Source organism: Lethenteron reissneri, chromosome 53 (genome assembly GCF_015708825.2).
Source record: "Lethenteron reissneri isolate LAM-NWPU_2019-01 chromosome 53, ASM1570882v1, whole genome shotgun sequence".
NCBI classification, from domain to species: Eukaryota; Metazoa; Chordata; class Hyperoartia; order Petromyzontiformes; family Petromyzontidae; genus Lethenteron; species Lethenteron reissneri.
In genome coordinates this window covers 564,633-585,610 of record NC_083831.1, presented here as the reverse complement: position 1 = coordinate 585,610, position 20,978 = coordinate 564,633, and the positions used below count along the sequence as shown (strand labels likewise).

Sequence of the window (20,978 nt, the reverse complement as noted above, 5' to 3'; positions counted from 1 at the left end):
TGGCGACATCAACTGTGACAGCAGAGCTGCGCGGCATTGGTCCTGTGCTTGTTGTTGTGCGTTGTCAGTAATAAATAGAACAGACGCAAAGCTGAAGGAGTGGCCTCTGTCGAACTCCCCGAGCGCAGGGTGGCCGCATTCTGCTGATGAGGTGCTGAGAAGTTGAGACCGCTCCACGTTTGTTTTGACCTTTCTAATGAGCGCTGCCCGGAGATTCTGGGGCAGGAGAATTGCTGTTCGCGAGCACCTATGATGGCCAGCACGGCACACGAGGGGGTGGGTGGCCAGCACCACGCCCCCCCCCCCCGGCTGCCTTTGTCTCCCCAGAGGGGACGACTTAATACAACGCAGTAGGTACTTATTTGAGGCTGAGTCGACCTAGGGTAGGACCAGGACCGATTTAGATAATCGTCACTGGTGTTGGTGGCCGTGATGTGGGATTTTAACTTGGGTAGTCGGGTTCGTGGTGCAATGCGCCAACCTCTACACGACCACACCCCGCACAACTATCACCAATACCAACACCCGCCATTTACCACGAAGTGATGATGACGTCAATGTGGCGCCTGTGCCAGGCTAGGTGCAATTTGAGGCCACTTGAAGTGTCGAAGGCTCGCTGACAGATCCAGCAGGTGCCACGGGTTGACTGGTAAATTCACCAGCTGTACCCCCTACTGTGCCAACCTGATGCATTTTATCCGCCCGGCACTCCGCTCGTTGTTGTTAGCGTCGCTCCTCTGCCCTCCGTTTTTGCTGGAGGGCGACTGCCTCCAACTTCCCAGCAGCAGCAGCGTCCTTCACGAGCCTCCTCCACAGAGGCCGATCTTGACACCGCTGGTACCAGTCATCGCCTAGTCCACTCAGCTCCACATTGCCCTGTACCGCATCGGTCCACCTCTTCTCTAGCCCATGTCGTGCCCGTTTAGCCCCCTCTATGCGGCCAAATAAAATCTGCTTGGGCATGTGGTGGCTGGGCATGTGGTGGCTGGGCATGTGGGCTACATGACCCAGCCAAGGAAGCCTTGCCTGCTGGAGGAGCTCACTGATGGGAATATGTCCAGATCTTTCAAGGACAATCCTGCCTGCAGGTTAAATCCAGGATGGATCGTAGGCATGCCAGCAGCCTGAATGTTTCTAACCGGCGCAGATTTTCCATCATCACCATCACCGCCACTACCACCAACATCGCCACCACCACCATCATCATCACCACTGCAACGTACTGGTACTGGTTATTCAGACCAAGCCACTGCCTCTCTGTGTGGAGTTTAACACGTAGGCTTTCGCGACCAGTATTATTCATAATAAAGGCTTTTTGGTTAGATTGCGTAATTATAGATGTGTCGCAACCCTCCACCACCCGACACGGCCAATCAAGAAAAAATGTGTCACGTTAACAAAACGCCAAGTAGTTACTTCTTCAGCCCACCGGTGTGTTTGAAGAGTGAATACACAACATTTAGAATTTGAGTACGACGTTTCGCTGGTAATTACATCCAGCATCCTCGGGCGATTTACTAATTAACTGATTACTAATCCATTATATAATTACAATACCCCCCCACCTCCGCCTCTGATCTCGAAACCTGATGGGGTTCAATGATGACGTCGTCCTGCACTATCTAAGACTGGTAGCAGGTGGATGGCTTCACTATTCTGGCAAATCGCCTGAAGATGCTGGATGTAATAACCAGCGAAACGTCGTACTCAAATTTTAAATGTTGTGTATTCACTCTTCAAACACACCGGTGGGCTGAAGAAGTAACTACTTGGCGTTTTGTTAACGTGACACATTTTTTACTGATTGGCCGTGTCGGATGGTGGAGGGTTACGACACATTTATACTTATGCGATCTCACCAAAAAGCGGTATTCTTTCCCCCTTTCCGCGTTGGTTTCCTTCAGGTTCTCCGGTTTCCTCCTCCCTACGCGTTAAACGTCCTCCTCCCATAGCTAAACCCCACACCCACAGTGGCACTGCGATTGAGCCAAAACCACAATCTCCAATGCTGAAACATTCCCTGCAAATCGCTCCGCTGGGATCACGCAGAGCAGCAGCAGCAGTGACATCGCCGCCCCCCTCCCCGGCCACGAAGACTCGGCAGGGCATCTCCTGAGAGAGACGCGGTGAGCCTCTGCCCTCGGGTCAGCGAGCGGCATCTCAACAATTGTCGTCTGAGCGTGTGCGGAGCGGCGGCGGCGGCGGCGGAGTGGTGAGAGCACTGCACCTCGAGCCCGGGGCCATGTGAGTTCGATTCCCACTCACGGCCGCCATCAGTGACGATTACCTGAACCGGTCCTGGGCCACGCCTATGTCGACCCAGCATTAAATGAGTTGCGGTGTGAACATCATCACTGGGGAAACAAAGGCGGCCGGGCGTGGTTCTGGCCACCCTCCCCCTTCGTAGGTGCGCTGTGCCGACCTTAATAGGTGTTCGCTAACAACACTTCCCCCAATAGTTAGAGGCGATATGGGGGAATCTGTGTCCTGTGTGTGTGTTGTGTGTATGTGTCTATGTGTATTGCGTGTCAGTGTCTATGTGTGTCGTGGTGGGTATTGTACACGGCGTGTCTGTAGGCACGTGCATATCCAGGTGTGTATTGTATGTGTGCAAGGGAATGTTGCTGCGCGTTTGAATACGTGATCCATCAACCCCATTCCTACGTGACCCATCAACCTCCAGTGTGTCTGTGGGATGACTCAATCCACACACATCCCTCCCTCCCCACGCCGTCTTTGTCTGCGGCGCTGCCTGTGCGTAATGACACCACTGTGTCAATTGTCCCGCCGGGGTGGTTATTGTGGAGGGGTGAGTGGGGATGAGAGGCCCGCGTTGATCACTGGACAATGGTTGTTTGTTGTGTGGTTAATTAGTCCACACGATCCGACCGCCCCCACCCCCCATCACCCCCAGTCTCAGCATCTCGGCGGCTCCGCGTCCTTCAGAGTTTGTGAGCTCCGAGCGGGGAAGGTCGCGGGAGTCGGCGTCTCTCGTCTCAGACGAGGGTTTCGAAGTCTCGACGGGGAGCGCGGCCGCCCTGGGGTCCACGGCGCCGTAGAAACTCGGCGTAGCAGGCGGCCAAATTGGCATCGGTGCCAAAGGCAACCCAACAGGGACCTCAGTCGCGGCTGCGGGGGTCATCATCGCGACCCGGTGTCTCTTCTCAAACGACCGCCGCAAAGGTACGAGCTCGCGCGTGTCACAGTCTTCTCCCATCTCCTCTGCCGCGCCTGATGATTGTGAACGCCAGTCAGCAGAATGATGGCGATGCCGCCGTTGTTAAATGACCCGTCACTGTGACGCACGCGCTGGCGAGACCCTGCACGGAGCGGTGGCGCAGTGGTTTCCCCTTTCCGCTGCGAACCCAGCGACCCGAATTCGATTCCCGTCCACGGCCACCAACACCAGTCGCGAATATTTTAAAGTTGTCATGGGCCCTCCCCTAGATCGACTCGGCCTTAAACGAGGACCTGGTGCGGGGTGTAAAACACCACCTGCTGGACATCTGTAAAGAAGAGCTCCATAGGTCATCGGATTCCTCCTGCAGTATAAATAAATTGATTTTGATTCAGCACTTAGAGATAAATGTGGCCGTTCCGCCCTTAATAGGTGCTCGCTAATAGCAAGAACCCGATCAGTCTAAGTAGGCTACGGTGGCGGGGGGAGGGGGTCTTTGTGTGTATGGGAATGGTGGTGAGTGAATGTGAGCGCGGGTGTTCAAACAGGGGTGGGCTGTTGATTGGGGTTGTTGAAGGCAACAACCCCAATCAATGTTTTGTGTGTGGGTGAGTGAGTGTTTTGTGTGTGTGGATGAGTGTTTTGTGTAGGTGGGTGAGTGTTTTGTGTGGGTGGGTGAGTGTTTTGTGTAGGTGGGTGAGTGTTTTGTGTGTGGGTGAGTGTTTTGTGTAGGTGGGTGAGTGTTTTGTGTGGGTGGGTGAGTGTTTTGTGTGGGTGAGTGAGTGTTTTGTGTGGGTGAGTGTTTTGTGTGGGTGAGTGTTTTGTGTGGGTGGGTGAGTGTTTTGTGTGGGTGGGTGAGTGTTTTGTGTGTGTGGGTGAGTGTTTTGTGTGTGTGGGTGAGTGTTTTGTGTGGGTGAGTGAGTGTTTTGTGTGTGTGGGTGAGTATTTTGTGTGGGTGGGTGAGTGTTTTGTGTGGGTGGGTGAGTGTTTTGTGTAGGTGGGTGAGGGTTTTGTGTGGGTGGGTGAGTGTTTTGTGTGGGTGGGTGAGGTGGGTGAGTGTTTTGTGTAGGTGGGTGAGTGTTTGTGTGGGTGGGTGAGTGTTTTGTGTAGGTGGGTGAGTGTTTTGTGTGGGTGGGTGAGTGTTTTGTGTAGGTGGGTGAGTGTTTTGTGTAGGTGGGTGAGTGTTTTGTGTGGGTGGGTGAGTGTTTTGTGTAGGTGGGTGAGTGTTTTGTGTAGGTGGGTGAGTGTTTTGTGTGGGTGGGTGAGTGTTTTGTGTGGGTGGGTGAGTCTTTTGTGTGGGTGGGTGAGTCTTTTGTGTGGGTGAGTGAGTGTTTTGTGTGGGTGGGTGAGTGTTTTGTGTGGGTGAGTGAGTGTTTTGTGTAGGTGGGTGGGTGAGTGTTTTGTGTGGGTGGGTGAGTGTTTTGTGTAGGTGGGTGAGTGTTTTGTGTAGGTGGGTGTGTGTTTTGTGTGGGTGGGTGAGTGTTTTGTGTGGGTGGGTGAGTGTTTTGTGTAGGTGGGTGAGTGTTTTGTGTAGGTGGGTGAGTGTTTTGTGTGGGTGGGTGAGTGTTTTGTGTAGGTGGGTGAGTGTTTTGTGTAGGTGGGTGAGTGTTTTGTGTGGGTGGGTGAGTGTTTTGTGTGGGTGGGTGAGTCTTTTGTGTGGGTGGGTGAGTCTTTTGTGTGGGTGAGTGAGTGTTTTGTGTGGGTGGGTGAGTTTTGTGTGGGTGAGTGAGTGTTTTGTGTAGGTGGGTGGGTGAGTGTTTTGTGTGGGTGGGTGAGTGTTTTGTGTAGGTGGGTGAGTGTATTGTGTGGGTGAGTGTTTTGTGTGTAGTTCAAGGCCGTAGCCATGGAGTCAACATTGGGGGGGACCAAATTTTCCAGGGGGTCTGGGGGTCCCAACCCAGAAAAATATCTAAATTTTAAAACTCATTTTCTGCCATTTCCTGCCTAAAATGTTTAAAAATGCACTGACACATGGGATGGACTTATTTTTTTATTTTTTACAATATTGTCTAATAGTGTATCGTATTATATTGTTCTGTTTTTACTTTTTTTACCATTTCTTGTTTCATTGTATTTAATGTTTGAGATTAGGGATTAATAAAGTACAACCATAACCACAATCATATAAACAGAAATCTATGCATTAATTTATATGAAGACAGGTCCAGATATTGTGGCTAAGGTTGAGCTAATTGTTGTTTTCATCTACATAGCATAGCAATTATTATAAAAAAAATTATATTTTTATAGCAATATATTGGGGGGGGACATTTTGAGCATATTTGAATATTGGGGGGGATGTGTCCCCCCCAATATATATTATAATTACGGCCTTGGTGTAGTGCAGTGGTTTACGCACTTGCTGCGCAACGAACCCGGCGACCCGTGTTCGATTCCCGATCACGGTCAACACCAGTGGCGATTATTTGAACCGGTCCTAGGCCTCCCCTAGGTCGACTCAGGTGGCAATGTGTTATAAGGAAATCATCGCCACTGGGGAGACAAAGGCGGCCGAGCGTGATGCTGGCCACCCACCCGCTCGTGAACCATACCGACCGTCATAGGTGCTCTGTAACAGCATTTGCCCCAACAGCCTTTAAGGCTACACGGGGCATCTTTGTAGCTGTCCCAGGACTGGGTCACGTCGCCCGCATACCCAACCACCGCATGGCCAAGCAGCTTCTGTTTGGCTGCATAGAGGGGAGTGCTAAATGGGCGCGGCACGGGCAGGAGGAGCTGAGTGCACTTGCTGAGGACCGGTACCAGCGGTGTCAAGATTGTCCTCGGTGGAGGACGAGACTCGTGAAGGACGCTGATGGGCAGTTGGAGGAAGTGACCCTCCAGCAATAGCGGATGGCAAAGAAGCGACCTCACAACAATGAGCGGAGCGCCGGGCGTCTAAAACGCAGCAATATGGCACAGCTGGTGCATCTGCCATTCAACCCACGGCACTTGGGTCTGTCCCGTGACCTCTTACCAACGAGCCCTCGACACTCCGCGTGGCCTCAAAGTGCACCTAGCCTGTCACAAGCACAGTGGAGACGTGACTGCCACTTCATGGGGAATGGCAGCTGTTGTTGTTGCATGTGTGAATGTGCACAGGGGTTAGCGCACTGCGCCAATAACCCGGCGACCCGAGTTCGATTCCCGCTCACAGCCATACACCAGTCCCGGGATGTCGCGGTGCAGGCCCGAGCCCTGCGAGGCTGTGAGCTGCGATGCAGGGCGAGCCGTCTGTAGTGTCTCTCGCTCGCCGCTCTCGCGCAGAGACGTCGCCATGCAGGCGCCGGCGACTCGCGACGCGCACGTGGCAACGGCGGCGGCGTCGACGGCGGCGACCGTGGCGGCCGTGGCGGCCGCGACCCTGGGGGTCGTCGCAAACGGCACGGACGCGAGCGGCTGCTCCGAGGAGGCCTTCGAGGCGGCGCTGGAGAACGGCACGCTGCCCCCCGACTGCGGGGCCGACCTGTCCGCGGCGGCCGTGCTGCTGCCCGCGGTCCACTCGTTGGTGTTCGCGCTCGGCCTGCCGGGGAACGTGGCGGCGCTGTGGCTGTCGGCGTGGCACGCGCGCCGGGGCAACGTCCTGGCCGTCTACCTGCTGGGCCTGAGCGCCAGCGACCTGCTCTACGTCGCGGCGCTGCCGCTGTGGATCGAGCACGCGGCGCGCCGCCGGCTGCGCTGGGCGTGGGGCGACGCCGCATGCCGCGCCGCCGCCTTCCTCCTGGACGCCACCAACGGCGCGGCCGCCCTCTTCCTCTGCTGCGTCGCCGTCGACCGCTACCTCGCCGTGGCGCACCCCCTGCGCTCGCGGCCCCTCCGCCGCGTCCGCGTCGCCCGCGCGGTCAGCGCCGGCGTGTGGGCGGCCGCCGTCGCCGAGCACGTCCCGGCGCTCGCGCGCCCGGCCGTGTCGCGGGCCCACGCCACCTGCCTCGACCGCTTCCCGCTCGAGCGATGGGCGGCCGGCGCCGGCCTCGCGGTCGCCTCCGTCGGCTTTCTGCTGCCGCTGGCCGGGACGGCGGCCGCCTACGCGGGGGCGGTGCGCGCCGTGCGCCGCTGCCCCGCGGTCGGGCGGCGGCGCGGGCGGCGCGTCCGGAGGGTCGCCGTCGCCGTGGTGCTCATCTCGGCCTTCAGCTTCGGGCCCTTCTACGCGGCGCTGCTCGTGCGCGCCGCGGCGCGCCTCGCGCTGGGCCCCTGCGCGGCTTGCCGCCTCGACGCCCGCGTGGCGCCCGTGTACGAGGCGGCGTTCGCGCTCACGGCCGTCAACAGCGCCCTCGACCCCGTGCTCAACGCGCTTGCCGTGCCGAGCGCCCGCGAGCCGCTGGCGCGGGCGCTGGCGTCGCTCGCCGGGCGGGCCAGGGAGGTGGCGGCGCGGTGGCCGTGGCGGAGACGAAGTGACGTGCCGGACGCCGTCCCCCCGTGCCCCCCACAGAGCACCCCCACGTGCCCCCCACAGTGCCTACCCCCGTGCCCCCCATCGTGCCCCCCACAGAGCACCCCACAGAGCACCCCACAAAGCACCCCCCCGTGCCCCCCACAGAGCACCCCCCCATGCCCTCCACAGTGTCCACCCCTGTGCCCCCCACAGTGCCCCCCACAGAGCACCCCACCGTGCCCCCCATCGTGCCCCCCACAGAGCACCCTCCCGTGCCCCCCATCGTGCCTCCCACAGTGCCTACCCCCGTGCCCCCCACAGTGCCCCCCTCAGAGCACCCCACAGCACCCCACCATGCCCTCCACAGTGCATCCCCCCGTGCCCCCCACAGAGCATCCCACCGTGCCCCCCACAGAGCACTCCCCCGTGCCCCCCACAGTGCCCCCCACAGAGCACCCCTCGTGCCCCCCACAGAGCACCCCACCGTGCCCCCCACAGAGCACCCCACCGTGCCCCCCACAGAGCACCCCACCGTGCCCCCCACAGAGCACTCCCCCGTGCCCCCCACAGAGCACCCCACAGAGCACCCCACAGAGCATCCCCCCCGTGCCCCCCACAGTGCATCCCCCCGTGCCCTCCACAGAGCACCCCACCGTGCCCCCCACAGAGCACTCCCCCGTGCCCCCCACAGAGCACCCCACAGAGCACCCCCCCGTGCCCCCCACAGTGCATCCCCCCGTGCCCCCCACAGAGCACCCCACCGTGCCCCCCCACAGAGCACCCCACCGTGCCCCCCACCGTGCCCCCCCACAGTGCATCCCTCCGTGCCCCCCACAGAGCACCCCACAGAGCACCCCACCGTGCCCCCCACAGAGCACCCCACCGTGCCCCCCACAGAGCACCCCACCGTGCCCCCCACAGAGCACCCCACAGAGCACCCCACCGTGCCCCCCACAGAGCACCCCACCGTGCCCCCCACAGAGCACCCCACCGTGCCCCCCACAGAGCACCCCACCGTGCCCCCACAGAGCACCCCACAGAGCACCCCACCGTGCCCCCCACAGAGCACTCCCCCGTGCCCCCCACAGAGCACCCCACCGTGTCCCCCACCGTGCCCCCCACAGAGCACCCCACCGTGCCCCCCACAGAGCACCCCACCGTGTCCCCCACAGAGCACCCCACCGTGTCCCCCACCGTGCCCCCCACAGAGCCCCCCACCGTGCCCCCCACAGAGCACCCCACCGTGCCCCCCACAGAGCACCCCACCGTGTCCCCCACCGTGCCCCCCACAGAGCACCCCACCGTGCCCCCCACAGAGCACCCCACCGTGTCCCCCACAGAGCACCCCACCGTGCCCCCCACCGTGCCCCCCACAGAGCACCCCACCGTGCCCCCACAGAGCACTCCCCCGTGCCCCCCACAGAGCACCCCACCGTGTCCCCCACCGTGCCCCCCACAGAGCACCCCACCGTGCCCCCCACAGAGCACCCCACCGTGTCCCCCACAGAGCACCCCACCGTGTCCCCCACCGTGCCCCCCACAGAGCCCCCCACCGTGCCCCCCACAGAGCACCCCACCGTGCCCCCCACAGAGCACCCCACCGTGCCCCCCACAGAGCACCCCACCGTGCCCCCACAGAGCACCCCACCGTGCCCCCCACAGAGCACCCCACCGTGTCCCCCACCGTGCCCCCCACAGAGCACCCCACCGTGTCCCCCACCGTGCCCCCCACAGAGCACCCCACCGTGTCCCCCACCGTGCCCCCCACAGAGCACCCCACCGTGTCCCCCACCGTGCCTCCCACAGAGCACCCCACCGTGCCCCCCACAGAGCACCCCACCGTGTCCCCCACAGAGCACCCCACCGTGCCCCCCACAGAGCACCCCACCGTGCCCCCCACAGAGCACCCCACCGTGCCCCCCACAGAGCACCCCACCGTGCCCCCCACAGAGCACCCCACAGAGCACCCCACCGTGCCCCCCACAGAGCACCCCACCGTGCCCCCCACAGAGCACCCCACCGTGCCCCCCACAGAGCACCCCACAGAGCACCCCACCGTGCCCCCCACAGAGCACTCCCCCGTGCCCCCCACAGAGCACCCCACCGTGCCCCCCACAGAGCACCCCACAGAGCACCCCACCGTGTCCCCCACAGAGCACCCCACCGTGCCCCCCACAGAGCACCCCACCGTGCCCCCCACAGAGCACTCCCCCGTGCCCCCCACAGAGCACCCCACCGTGCCCCCCACAGAGCACCCCACAGAGCACCCCACATAGCACCCCCCCGTGCTCCCCACAGAGCACTCCCCCGTGCCCCCCACAGAGCACCCCACCGTGCCCCCCACAGAGCACCCCACCGTGCCCCCCACAGAGCACCCCACCGTGTCCCCCACAGAGCACCCCACCGTGCCCCCCACAGAGCACCCCCCCGTGCCCCCCACAGAGCACTCCCCCGTGCCCCCCACAGAGCACCCCACAGAGCACCCCACAGAGCACCCCACATAGCACCCCCCTCGTGCCCCCCACAGTGAGTGGGGGAGAAGTCAGCCCCAGCACCGCTGTCCAGTGACACGGAGACGGTTGCCTGGAGACGGTTGCAGTGACGATGTCTTCGCGATGTCGGAGTAGCCACTGTGATGACTCTGGTGACGGTGGTGGTGATGCTGATGGTGGTGATGGTGGTGATGGTGGTCGTGCTGATGGTGGTGATGGTGGTGATGGTGGTGATGGTGGTGATGGTGGTCGTGCTGATGGTGGTGGTGATGCTGATGGTGGTCATGCTGATGGTGGTGGTGATGCTGATGGCGGTGGTGATGCTGATGGTGGTGGTGATGCTGATGGTGGTGATGGTGGTGGTGATGCTGATGGTGGTGATGGTGGTGGTGATGCTGATGGTGGTGATGCTGATGGTGGTGATGCTGATGGTGGTGATGGTGGTGATGCTGATGGTGGTGGTGATGCTGATGGTGGTCATGCTGATGGTGGTGGTGATGCTGATGGTGGTCGTGATGCTGATGGTGGTGGTGATGCTGATGGTGGTGATGGTGGTAGTGATACTGATGGTGGTGATGCTGATGGTGGTGATGGTGGTGATGCTGATGGTGGTGATGGTGGTGATGCTGATGGTGGTGGTGATGCTGATGGTGGTGGTGATGGCGGTGATAGCGATGATGGTGGTGGTGATGGTCGTGATGGTGGCGGTGATGGTGGTGATGGTGGTTCAGGGTTAACGTCGAGCTGGGCCATTGATAGGCGGGGTGCGTGATGGGGTTAGGGCCAGGGCCGTGTCTCACGCTGCGATGTGATTGGTCGTGTCGGCAGACAGGGATATCCGTCACGTGTCACTCTGCTCACCCTCCGGCGTCTCCTCCTCGCTCACCCGAGGATCTCCACTCTCGGACCTCAGCCGACGGTGGGGATTTCTCATTCCTATGGCGGGGCCGAGTTTATCAGAATCAGAATCTTGATGTAGACTGGAAGAATCCGATGAGTTGTGAAGCTCTTTTACACAGATATCCAGTAGGGGCGGATCAGAAAGCGCAACAAACAGTACAACAACCAAAGTCTAGGAGAGCTACGTCACTAAATATAAAAACAGTAAAGAAAGCTGACAAGTACAAATTGCATAAGCACTTCAATCCCTGCCGATTATCCAAATGACAACCACTGCTGACTTCCTCAAAAAACGGTGTTCACGTTATCGACCCCAGAGGGAGGGATGGTGATGATGGGCTGCGTCAACCACCAACCAGGATGTGAAGTCTCAACCCCTTTCCACTCGCTCTGCGACCGCGGTGCCGCCTGCCCGTGGGGGGTCCCCACCACCAAAGAAGCTCAACTCACATCGCAGGCGACGCGGTGGCGACACCGGCGCCCCCCACACAGCGAAACGCAACGCCTCGGTTCGATGCCCGACTGGGACGCTGCTCCGTGTGGCGTTTGTATATTCTCGCCCTGTCCTGCGGTGTGAGTGTGTGCGCCATGCCAGCCTTCATAGGCGCTCGCTATCAGCACTTGCCCCAACAGTCTGTTCAGATTATGCGACGGAACTTTGCCTTTGTGAGTGGAGTTTGTATTCTCTCCCCTGTTCTGCAGTGAGTGAGTGGAGTTTGTATTCTCTCTCCTGTTCTGCAGTGAGTGAGTGAAGTTTGTATTCTCTCCCCTGTTCTGCAGTGAGTGAGTGGAGTTTGTATTCTCTCTCCTGTTCTGCAGTGAGTGAGTGAAGTTTGTATTCTCTCCCCTGTTCTGCAGTGAGTGAGTGGAGTTTGTATTCTCTCCCCTGTTCTGCAGTGAGTGAGTGGAGTTTGTATTCTCTCCCCTGTTCTGCAGTGAGTGAGTGGAGTTTGTATTCTCTCTCCTGTTCTGCAGTGAGTGAGTGGAGTTTGTATTCTCCCCCCTGTTCTACAGTGAGTGAGTGGAGTTTGTATTCTCTCCCCTGTTCTGCAGTGAGTTGGTGGAGTTTGTATTCTCTCCCCTGTTCTACAGTGAGTGAGTGGAGTTTGTATTCTCTCCCCTGTTCTACAGTGAGTGAGTGGAGTTTGTATTCTCTCTCCTCTTCTGCGTGGGTTTCCTCCGGCTTCTCCGCGTTCCTCCTCCCAGATAAACACACGCGCACAGTGGAAGCGGTGTCGGCCAAACCACATCCCAATGCTGACACATTCCCTGCAATCACTCCATTAGGATCACGCGCAGCAGCAGTAATATCCCCCCCACGCCCCTACTGTGAAAACTTGGCAGGACCCTCCTGAAAAAGAGCCTTGAGACTCGGTGAAACCTTCCCCGGTAATACAAATAATCTGAGGGTTGGCTTGTGAGCATCAGGTGTGGTTGTTGATGGTGGTGGTGGTGGTGGAATCGAGGAGCGGATGCGCCCTACAATCGGTGTGGGAGGCGGGGAGATGTTAACAACCTCGCCTAGTATACAGGAAGTGGTGGGATCGATCCTGACCTTGACTATGCCTGATGTATATTTGGAATTCGCGTGTCTTTCTCTCTCCCTGTGGTCGCGTGAAATTTTCTCTGGGTCCTCTGGTTTTTCCCTCCACATTCACAATCAACGTGCGTTTCGAGTCCAGTATTTGACTGTCTTCTTGGTTCTTTCGGTAAAGTCACGTAGTCTACGTGACTTTACCGAAAGAACCAAGAAGATGAATCCCTGCAGTCACGAAAGCTTTAAATCAGTATTTGACTGCTTTCAATTTGCATTTGTGGCTTTTGAAAAAAAGAGAGACGGAGCTCAGGGACTCTTACCTGGTTAAAAAAGTTTACTTTTAGTTTAGTTTAAGAGACGTTCATCAGTTAATTGATTTGTTCGGATGACGACGACGACGATGATGATGGTGAAAGGGAAGTGGGTTGTGACCTGCAGTGTGGTGAGTGGGTGGGTGAACGGGTGAGTGTTTGAGTGGGTGAGTGGATGAGGGTGAGTGTATAAGTTGATCCTCGCATGTGCCACTGTGCGAACTCCGCCGTGCCCCAGTGGGGTCCCGAGGCCTGAACCCTTTGACCTTTGACTCTGTCCACAACCACCAAAGGCCTCCCAGGAGGCAGTGGCAAGTCGAGAACGAACGCGCGCTGTGCGCCATCGCCGTTTTGTGTTTTGATAATAAAACTTTTCATTCGCATGCGCCGCGTGCTGTCCCTCCACTGCTAGATGAGTGCTGTGGGTGCGGGTTGTTGTTGTCGCCATGGGGAAGAGCGGTGGCGCAGTGGTTTAGCGTTGCGCTACGAACCCGGCACCGACCCATAACAGTAAACATTCGATCCGGTCTTGGGCCTGCCCTAGGTCGACTCGGCCTTAAATGACTATCCAGTGCGGTGTGTGAACATCATCGCTCGGGAGATAAAGGCGGTCTCAGGCGACAGAGAGTCGGCTGCGGCCAAACCACACGCGGTCGTTCCCTCCCATCGCCGCTGTCCAGCCGCGTGGTGGCGCAGTGGAGACACCCGGCGACAATCGCCTCGGCTCGATTGCCGGGCGCCTCTTTGTGTGAAGTTTGTATTCTCTCCCCCTGTCCTGCGGAGGGTTTTCTTTGAGTTGTCTGGGTTCCTCTCATAGCTAAACCCACACCCACAGTGGAACTGGTAACTCCCCAATGCTGAAACATTCCCTGCAGATCACTCAATTGGGATCAAAGTCGCAACGCCACACCACGGGGTGGGTGGCCAGCAGCCACGCCCGGCCGCATCATCATTATTATTATCATCCCCTAGTGGCGATGTTTACACACCGGATCAGGTGCTCATTTGAGGCTGAGTCGACCCTGAAGAAGGGGGCATTGAGACTCTCGGTGGAGGCTTAGTGGCGATACTCTTCTAATGATCAACATCGATCCACTGCTGGATGAAGGCCTCCCTCCCAAAAGTCTCTGACATTTCTCAGAATCGCACGATGCAAGAATCCCCACACGCAACAAACTTTAAACTGTTTCTTTACTTTACAAGGTCTAAGCCCCACTGAGCTGCGTAGCTCTTCTTCAGAAGCGGCCAGGCTATCGCAAATGATAGACCGACGAAGAGGCCAATCACGTGGACATTTATAGCAGCCGCATACTCTAAACGTCGGGAGAGAGAGAGACGCAAACTCCAACTATACAGCAGCAGCAGGCGTCGTCAGTGTCAGGATGGAACCCACGACCTCCTGTAGACCAGGCGAGGTAGTCAACATCTCCTGGTCACCGTGGTGGTGATGATGATGAGAGAGACGCAAACTCCAACTATACAGCAGCAGGCGTCGTCAGTGTCAGGATGGAACCCACGACCTCCTGCAGACCAGGCGAGGTAGTCAACATCTGGCCACAGTGGCGCCCTCGGCAACCCCGGGACGCTCGTCCACAGCACTGCGTTGTGGCCTTCAAATAAATACTGCGTGTAAGAGGCAACGTTTCGGGCAATGGACCATATTTAGAGCACAGCTGCTGTTGGGCGCTGCCGGGGGAGGGAGTGGAATGGGGAAGGGGGTCGGGGGGAGGGATCGGGGGGAGGGGTCGGGGTGCTGGGGTGTGAGGGGGAGGGGCTGGCGGGGGCGAGCCCTGCGCATGCGCACTCAGCGCGGAGTCCTCGAGCAAGACGAGGCCCGCCAGCCCCGGGTGGACGCGCAGCCCCCCCCCCCCCCCCGGCAGGGGAGCGAGCGGGGGACGTCGTGGACCCCCCCCCCTCACCGCGGGGTGAGTGCCGTGACCCCCCCCCCCTCGTGGTGGTGACTGGTGGTGGTTGTTGTGACGCGTGGTGTTGTTGTTGCTGCTGCTGTTCGGAATTATTGACGGGCAATGCAACTCGGGGAAGGGCGCCACGGTGGCTATGAGATGTTAACTCCATCGCCTGCTGTGCAGGAGGTCGTGGGCTCGATCCCGACCCTGACGACGCCTGCTGCTGCTGCTGCTGCTATTTGCAGGCTACTGCTGCTATTTGGAGGCTACTGCTGCTGCTGTTGCCTCTCTCTCTCTCTCTGTGTGTTTCTCTCTCCGGCTCCTCCACATTCGGAGTCGACGTCACCACGCGCTCGGAGTGTTGTAGCCGCTGCTCTAAATCTCCACGCGGCGACGAGGACGATGATGGTGGTGATGATGACGATGGTGGTGGTGGTGATGAGCCGCCTCAGTCATTTGCGATGGCCAGCGGCGCTTGTGATAAAAGAGCTACGTAGAGCAGCTCGGTCACATTAACAGCGGTGCCGATTCACAGCCATTGCCTCCGGGCTGTTTCGATTCCTCGCCGCGGCGGCGTCGGTGATGTCAAAAGCAGCAACGTCGACTGTTTACACTGGGAGCTTTGTTGTTGTTGTCGTTGTTGTGTTTACAAAAAGCCTCGACCGGCGGTGTCAACCAGACGCAGGCCGTAAGCGGTGCTGTGGATGCACACGCGGGGGAATCGAAATGATCGATTGCGCACGCGCGATTTCACGCGCTGTGTCCTTACGGAATAGGAATCGAGCGGGTCTCGCGGAATCGATCCATGTTGACAAACTCGCAGCTCGGTGATAACGCGTCACGTGTCTGTGTGTGGGCACGTGTCTGTGTGTGGACACTGTGTGTGTGGACACGTGTGTGTGTGGACACGTGTGTGACATGTGTGTGTGTGGACACGTGTGTGTGTGACACGTGTGTGTGTGTGGACACGTGTGTTTGTGTGTGTGGACACGTGTCTGTGTGTGTGGACACGTGTGTGTGTGTGTGGACACGTGTGTGTGTGTGTGGACACGTGTGTTTGTGTGTCTGGACACGTGTCTGTGTGTGTGGACACGTGTGTGTGTGTGGACACTGTGTGTGTGGACACTGTGTGTGTGTGTGGACACGTGTGTGTGTGTACACGTGTGTGTGTGGACACTGTGTGTGTGTATGTGGACACTGTGTGTGTGTGTGACACGTGTGTGTGTGACACGTGTGTGTGTGGACACGTGTGTGTGGACACGTGTGTGTGTGTGACACTGTGTGTGTGTGGACACGTGTGTGTGTGTGTGGACACGTGTGTGTGTGGACACGTGTGTGTGTGGACACTGTGTGTGTGTGTGGACACGTGTGTGTGTGTGTGTGTATGTGTGGACACGTGTGTGTGTGGACACTGTGTGTGTGTGTGTGGACACGTGTGTGTGTATGACACGTGTGTGTGTGGGCACTGTGTGTGTGTGTGACACTGTGTGTGTGTGGACACTGTGTGTGTGTGTGACACTGTGTGTGTGTGGACACGTGTGTCTGTGTGTGTGGACACGTGTGTGTGTGTGGACACGTGTGTCTGTGTGTGTGGACACGTGTGTGTGTGTGTGGACACGTGTGTGTGGACACGTATGTGTGGACACGTATGTGTGTGGGGACACGTGTGTGTGTGTGTGGACACGTGTGTGTGTGTGGACACGTGTGTGTGTGTGGACACGTGTGTGTGTGGACACGTGTTGTGTGTGGACACGTGTGTGTGTGTGGACACGTGTGTGTGTGGACACGTGTGTGTGTGTGGACACGTGTGTGTGTGTGTGGACACGTGTCTGTGTGTGTGGACACGTGTGTGTGTGTGTGGACACGTGTGTGTGTGTGTGGACACGTGTGTGTGTGTGTGTGTGGACACGTGTGTGTGTGTGTGGACACGTGTGTGTGTGTGTGTGTGGACACGTGTCTGTGTGTGTGGACACGTGTGTGTGTGTGTGTGGACACGTGTGTGTGTGTGTGTGTGGACACGTGTGTGTGTGTGTGACACTGTGTGTGTGTGGACACTGTGTGTGTGTGTGTGTGGACACGTGTGTGTCTGGACACGTGTGTCTCTGTGTGTGGACACTGTGTATGTGTGGACACGTGTGTGTGTGTGTGACACTGTGTGTGTGTGGACACGTGTGTGTGTGTGGACACGTGTGTGTGTGTGGACACGTGTGTGTGTGTGTACACTGTGTGTGTGTGTGTGTGGACACGTGTGTGTGTGTGTGTGGACACTGTGTGTGTGTGTGTGGACACGTGTGTGTGTGTATGACACGTGTGTGTGTGGACACGTGTGTGTGTGTGTGACACTGTGTGTGTGTGGACACGTGTGTGTGTGTGTGTGGACACGTGTGTCTGTGTGTGTGGACACTGTGTATGTGTGGACACGTGTCTGTGTGTGGACACTGTGTGTGTGTGTGGGCACGCGTGTGTGTGTGGACACGTGTCTGTGTGTGTGTGTGGGGGTACTGTGTGTGTGTGGACCAGTGTGTGTGTGTGTGAACACGTGTGTGTGTGACACGTGTGGACACGTGTGTGTGTGGACACGTGTGTGTGTGGACACGTGTGTGTGTGTGACACGTGTGTCTGTGTGTGTGACACGTGTGTGTGTGTGGACACTGTGTGTGGACCAGTGTGTGTGTGTGAACACGTGTGTGTGTGTGTGACATGTGTGTGTGGACACGTGTCTGTGTGTGGACACTGTGTGTGTGTGGACACATCGCCACTCGGAAGACAAAGACGGGCGGGTGTATTGCTGGCCACACATCCCGTCGTGCCGTGCCGGCCTTCATAGGTGCTGCTACTCGCTAACAGCACTTGCCCCAACAGTCTGTTAAGGATATACAGGGGACCTTTGTTTTTTTATGTAAAGGTGTCTGACCTCTCACGATATATACACAGGCAGTTCGCCTCCTCCCGTCGTCCCCTTGTCACTCAGCTATTGCTACTACTACCTTGGTCCCTGTTCCCATGATAATCACTCTCCCGTTCATCCTCCACCCGTGTTGAGGACTCTAGGTCACAGCTTGACTCGGCCATCTGTCCCACCGCTCGCGAACTCGCCCACTCACTCGCCTGCTCACAGGCTCACCCGTCACCTCGTCCACCCACTCACTCGCACACTCATCCGCTCACCCTCTCATCCACTCACTTATTCATTCACCTTTTAACCAACTCACCCACTCAATAACTCACCCATTCACTCACCCATTCACTCACTCGCCACACTACAGGTCACACGACTGCACTCTCGGATTCACTCTTCCCATCATCATTATAGTTATCCGGGTACCAAATAAACTCATCAGCGTCTCTTAAACTCAACAGTTATTTTTATTTTACCAGGTAAGGGCCACTGAGCTACGTAGCTCTTTTTTAACAAGCAACCTGGTCACAAATAGTCGCTCAACGACGTGGCTCGTCATCATCATCGTTTGTAAATGTGGAGCCGGCAAACACTCTAAACGCGTGGCGACGTTGATTCTAAATGTGGAGGGATAACACGCGGCCACGGCGAGAGAGGCACGCAAACTCCAACTAGACAGCAGCAGCAGCAGGCGTCGTCAGGGTCAGGATGGAACCCACGACCTCCTGTAGACCAGGCGAGGTAGTCAACATCTCCTGGTCACCGTGGCGCCCTCGGCAACCCCGGGACGCTCGTCCACAGCACTGCGTCGTGGCCTTCAAAGGAATACTGCGTGTTTCAACGTTTCGGGCAATGGACCATATTTATAGCACAGCCGCTGTTGGACGCTGTGTTACACGACACAAGGGTGCAGGGGGCTCGTCTTTTACTGCTTCCCCCCAGTCCACACTCGTCCCCAGCCTTCTCGATCCGGTTTTCGACAATTCTCCCCCTTTTCCCCGCCCGTTCTCTCTCATATCTCCTGCCACTGTCACCGTCCCACTCCCCCTTCCTTTTGGTGGGAATCCTTCCTCCCCTGACATCCCTTACACACTCATATATGCACACGGGTGCTGTCTGTTGCTGGCCGCTTGGCGTTTATGGGACTGGGCCCCGTGCCTCGCAACCGCAGTGAAGAAACAAGCCCCCACGTGACCAATACAGAGGTGGTACAACCTCTGAGCTGGCAACACGTCTGGGCTCGGTTCACGTGCCACGTGGGGGTTGGGGCTGCCCCCCCCCTCTTCCCCTCCGCCCCTCTTCCTCCCAGGTCCCCCATTACAAAGCTCCCCCGTGCAGCCTTAACAAACTTTCCGGGCAAGTGCTGTTAGCGAGTAGCAGCAGCACCGATGAAGGCTGCCGGCACTGGCACACGAGGCGGTGGGTGGCCAGCACCGCGCCCGGCCGTCTTTGTCTCCCCAGTGACGATCTTACCAGCTGCTCATTTGAGGCTGAGTTCGTCTTAGGGGGTGCCCAGGACCGGTTCAGATATTCGCCACTGGTGTTGGTCGTAGCCATGAGCGGGAATCGAACTCGGGTGGCCTGGTTTGGTCGGGCAGCGTGCTGACCACTGCGCCACCGCTCCCCATTACTCACTTCCCCAGCCACACCCTGCCCCCGGGGCCCCCCCTTCCCCCCATCTGCCACTCAAGTTGCCAGACAGAAGGTTTTCCCTCTAGATCCCATCTTGTGTTCGTGTGTTGGGGGTGGTGGTTTGTGGGGAGCGGTGGTGTAGCGGTTAGCGCGCTGTACTACGAACCCGGCGAACCAAGTTCGATTCCCACTCACGGCCACCAACATCAGTGACGATTATCTGAACCGGTCCTGGGCCTCCCTAGGTCGACTCAGCCTCAACAATTAGTATCTGGTGCGGTGTGTAAACATCACCACTGGGGAGACAAAGGTGGCCGGGCGTGGTGCTGGCCACCCACGACCTCGTGTGCCGTGCTGGCCTTCATAGGTGCTCCTCGCTAACAGCACTTGCCCCAACAGTCTGTTCAGGCTACACAGGGCATCTTTGTCTTTGGTGTGTGTAGGAGTGAGCTCGAGCTCTGTGAAGGGGAGGGGACCCCGGCAGGAATGCAGCAGCCACACCCTGTGAATCCACGATCTCATTCATCATTTGTATTCGTTCTGAAAATATTTATCTTTAGATCGATCGTGGAAGATCCTTGGAGAGGGAATCGATTGGTCACCACGATCGTGGTAATAATCACCGCCATCATTATCACTGCCATCATCACCATCATGGTCATAATCACCACCACCGATGTCACCTCCATCATCGCCATCATTACTCCTGACAAGTCGTCCACCGTCCCTCCTGGCCCGTGGCACATCCTGCCCAAGCGCACTCATTCCTGGTCACCGTCCACTCCGCTTGCTCCTCTGTCTCTCGGTGTCATCTCTCCACACTTCCTTGTGCACTCTTCCGCTGTCGTCGTTGCCGCCGCCGCTGCTGCTGCTGCTGAGGCTACCCCACCGGAGGGGGTGGTCCGTTGCCTCCCGCTCACTCTGCTTTCGCTGCTACCACTGCTACTGCCGTGGTCGCCGTGAGCTTCACTCTCGATTGATTGCCCCACCCGTGTCGAGGTCGAGACCAGTCACTGAACTCTGTCGTCTCATCCACCACCACCACCACACTGCAGGTCACAACCACGCACTCACCAACCCACTCACCCACGCACTCACCAACCCACTCACCCACCCACACACTCACCCACTCACCTACCCACACACTCACCTACTCACTCACCAACCCACTCACCCACCCACACACTAACCTACTCGGCGCACTGCAGGTCACAACCACGCACTCACCAATCCACTCACCCACCCACACACTCACCCACCAACCCACTCACCCACACACTCACCCACCAACCCACTCACCCACACACTCACTCACCAACCCACTCACCCACCCACACACTCACCCACCAACCCACTCACCCACCAACCCACTCACACACCCACACACTCACCCACCAACCCACTCACCCACCCACACACTCACCCACTCACCCACCCACACACTCATCTACTCGGTGCACTGCAGGTCACAACCACGCACTCACCAATCCACTCACCCACCCACCCACACACTTACCTACTCGGCGCACTGTAGGTCACTCATCCGCTTACACACACCACATCAGCCACCCACTCGCCACACTGCAGGTCACACCGACACACTAACCCACCCCCACTCGCTACACGACAGGTCTTTGCACTTCTCTCTCGTCTAATTCACCCTGTGAGAGTGCTGATTGTTCCTGGCAGCTTGGCGTTTCGGGAGCTCTGGCCCCGGCGCTCCGCGGTCTAAAGAGCGAGGGGCCGGGTG

At 58.2% G+C, this 20,978-nt stretch overlaps 1 protein-coding gene and 1 pseudogene across 1 annotated transcript in view; both read left to right on the top strand.

Moving 5' to 3' along the window:
• Positions 1–6,353: 6,353 nt before the first annotated feature.
• Positions 6,354–9,937, top strand: LOC133356185 (mucin-2-like; annotated as a pseudogene).
• A 4,671-nt stretch (positions 9,938–14,608) lies between these two features.
• LOC133356383 (uncharacterized) overlaps positions 14,609–20,978 on the top strand; it is a 47,473-nt gene continuing 41,103 nt past the window's right edge. The window contains exon 1 of the mRNA XM_061573868.1: positions 14,609–14,715. The gene's annotated coding sequence lies outside the window, so the exon portion shown is untranslated. The remainder of the gene's footprint in view (positions 14,716–20,978) is intronic.